This window comes from Cervus elaphus, chromosome X (genome assembly GCF_910594005.1).
Source record: "Cervus elaphus chromosome X, mCerEla1.1, whole genome shotgun sequence".
NCBI classification, from domain to species: Eukaryota; Metazoa; Chordata; class Mammalia; order Artiodactyla; family Cervidae; genus Cervus; species Cervus elaphus.
The window spans coordinates 169026333-169029864 of NC_057848.1; the positions used below are offsets into that span (position 1 = coordinate 169026333).

General features: G+C 49.9%; 1 pseudogene; it reads left to right on the forward strand.

The window, feature by feature from the left end:
- Positions 1 to 1554: 1554 nt before the first annotated feature.
- Positions 1555 to 2733, forward strand: LOC122690597 (annotated as a pseudogene).
- Positions 2734 to 3532: the final 799 nt, after the last annotated feature.

Consider the following 3532-nt stretch of genomic DNA (forward strand, 5'->3'; position numbering starts at 1 on the left):
ACCTCCTTTTGAAGACAATGGGCTGCTTTTCTGGGCGCCTGATGTCCTCTGCTAGTGATCAGAAGTTATTATGGAGTTTGCTCAGCGTTCAAATGTACTTTCGATGAATTTGTAGGTGAGAAAGTGGTCTCCCCATCCTATTCCTCTGCCATCTTAGCTCCACTTTCCATGTGGTAATTTTAGTCCTAATTTTCTATGTAGAGTGAATTAAGGCAGAAAAAGGAAAGCCAATATTGTATATTAACACATATACATGGATTTCAGAAAGATGGTACTGATGAACCTATTTGCAGGGCAGCAGTGGATTTGCAGACATAGAGAACAGGCTTGTGGACACGGGGGGAAAGAGAGGGAGGGGCAGACTGAGAGAGTAACATTGAAAACACACACATTACCATATGTAAAATAGATAACCAGTGGGAATTAGTCGTGTGATACAGAGAGCTCCAACCCGGTGCTCTGTGATAGCTTAGAGGTGTGGGATGGGCTGGGAGGTAGGAGGAAACTTCAAGAGGGAGGGGACATACAGTATACCTATGGCTGATTCATATTGATGTGTGGCTGAAACAAAAACAATACTGTAAAGCAATTATCTTCCAATTAATAGTAAATAAATTTAATTATGAAAAGAGAGAGAGAAGAAAAGAGAAGCAAAAAGATATTGTAGACCTTGAATTGGGATCCTGTGTGGGAGCACAGGGACATCAACCTGCCTGTAATAGCACCTGTTCTTAGAAGACTGTGTTTGGTAAGATAAGGTCATCTTACTTCCTCCTGCTGGGACATTTACTATCTCACAGGCATCAATTCAGGAGAAACAGGAGCTTCTCTGCCAGGAGCCCAATTGAGGAACCTGAGTGAGTACTCAGTTCATTTATCCCATCCCTTGGATTTGAGCCCAGGAAATCTCAGGGAAGGGCTGTGAGGTTGAGCATCTACTTCACCACTTTATACCAAGTCTAGGGGAGGGGAAATGTCTAGTCTGAAGGTGCAGCCACCAGTCAGCAAGTGGAGAATGGTGTCCAGTGTTTTAAGGAGCCAAGGTAAAGACCATGAATGGTGATCCCAGTGAACTCAGAATGGAAAAAAGCCTACTGAGCCCTCAGCACTGGGTATCCCCTGGGAGAGAGGTGGCCTGAGATATCCCTTCACTTGGCTTCTGGATGATGTGGAGGTCTAAAGTTGTCTGCATCAGAGTAGCAGAAGGCAGGGTGCCCAGGCTCCGCCAAGACTTGACATGGTAATAAAAGATGAGCTGAGAGGACCCCAATGCTGGTAAATCCAAAGCAGGGCTGAGAGGATGCAGAGGGAAAATCGAAGGCCTCTGTTCCTCCTCTGTGGGATTCTGTGGGGACAGGTGAGCATGAAACAGGAGGCTTGTGGGTTCCTCAGGCAGTGTCCTCAAGGACACCTGCAGAGGCGGCCTTTGATAAAGTCAAGGTGGAATCTCCCCATTTTAAGTTGCTCACATCGCCTCATTCTCCATCCTCCAGGTGCACCAATCTCTTGTCCTTTGACCCAGACTCCTGTCTGTAGTTCCTGTCCACGGCCATCATGCCCCATAGGCAGAAGAGTAAGGTCCGTGGTCACGAGAAACATCACCAGGCCCGGGCTGAGACCCAGGGTCTTCATGATCAAGCCACCACATATAGGGGAGAAGAGACCACCTCCTTCTCCCCTCCTGATTTAGAGAGTGCTCCCTCAAGCTCCTCAGCTGCTGTCACCCTGAAGGAGCCTCAGGGAGCCCAAGGCACCACCAGTGCTGCTGCAGGTGCTATACCCAAAAGATTTTGTGTCAGTGCTGTAGCACGCTCAAGATCTGATGTCAGTGGTGCAGCACGCTCAAGAGCTGGTGTCGGTGCCACAGCACATGCAAGAGCTGGTGTCAGTGCCACAGCACGCTCAAGAGCTGGTGTAGGTGCCGAGGGCCAAGGTCAGGGAGGTGAAAATTCCTCCCAGGCCTCAGCTGCTGCTGAGAGCTCTCACACAGATCCTCTGACCAAGAACGTCGAGGTGTTGGTGCAGAAGATGCTGTATAAGTATAAGGTGAGGGAGCTCATTAAGAGGTCAGAAATGCTGAAGGAAATCAATAAAAGGTATAGGGGGCAATTCCCTGAGATCCTCAAGAGAGCCTCTGAGCACATAGAGATGGTGTTTGGCCTGGTCCTGAAGGAAGTCAGGCCCAATGGTCACTCCAATATCCTGGTAAGCAACCTAGATCTCAGTGACAGTGAGTCTATGAGAGGTGACCGGGGGCTGCCAAAGAATGGTCTTCTGATGCCTCTTCTGGGCGTCATCTACCTGAATGGCCACCACCTCTCTGAGGAGAAGATCTGGAAGATCCTGAATTTTCTGGGCATCTATGATGGAAGAAGGCACTTCATGTTTGGAGATACCAGGAAGTTCCTCACAGAAGATCTGGTGCGGGAAGAGTACGTGGAGTACCGCCAGGTGCCCGGCAGTGATCCCCCTCGCTATGAGTTCCTGTGGGGTTCGAGAGCACTCATGGAATCCAACAAGAAGAAAGTCCTGGAGTTTTTGGCCAAGGTCAATGATATGGGCCCTGCTACTTTCCTGGAGCATTTTGAGTAGTCTTCCAGAGAGGAAGTAGAGAGCACCAGCGATGACCTTTTCTTCTGCATAGTGGCCCACCTTCCAAGTTGGATGGCCTCCAGAGGGAACTTTTCAACCTCCTATTATTCGGGCGGTAAAAGAGAAAATTATGGCTCCTGATCCCTGGGGCCACCCGTGCCAAGTCCCATATGTTATGGTCTGGCAAGGTCTAGTACAAAATCTGCACGAATGGTTAAAACCTTTTGTTCACAAACTCCGATTATCCTAATGTACAAGCCATGGTTATGGAAACCCCCACTCCCCAAGAAGAAGCCAAGAAGAACAAGGGCCCAAAACTGATCTTGCAGGAATCCTCGTACCCGAACCTGATTGACTTAGAGACGGAAATTAGGCCCCCGCCATATGCCCTCCTCCGTTGCAGGTTCCCCCAGGGGAAGAGCCCCCTCCCCTCGATGAATCAGAAGGGATAAGGGAACCCCGACCCTGGAGAAGAAATAGAGGAAATACGGGTGAGCAAGATCATGGGGACCCAGAGTTACGTTCATCTATTGTACAGGCACTCCCCGTCCAAGTGGGACCAGCTAACCTGGACAGAGAGCGAACCTATCAGTACTGGCCCTTTTCCGCGAGTGATCTGTATAATTGGAAAACCCAAAATCCTCCATTTTTGGAGAAACCCCAAGGCCTCATTGACCTCTTACATTCCATTTTGTTCACTCATAACCCCACCTGGCATGGTTGGCAGCAGCTCTTGCAGGTGCTCTTCACCACAGAAGAATGGGAGCGAATCCTGGCAGAGGCGTGGAAACGGTCCTGGGGGTCCACGGGAGACCAACCGCCCAGCCTCATCTCGTGGACGAGGGGTTTCCTCTGTTGCGGCCTAATGGAGATTTTGAGCGAGTGGAAGGTAGGGAGCGTCTCCGAGTGTACCGCCAGATTCTAATGGCTGGCCTGCGGG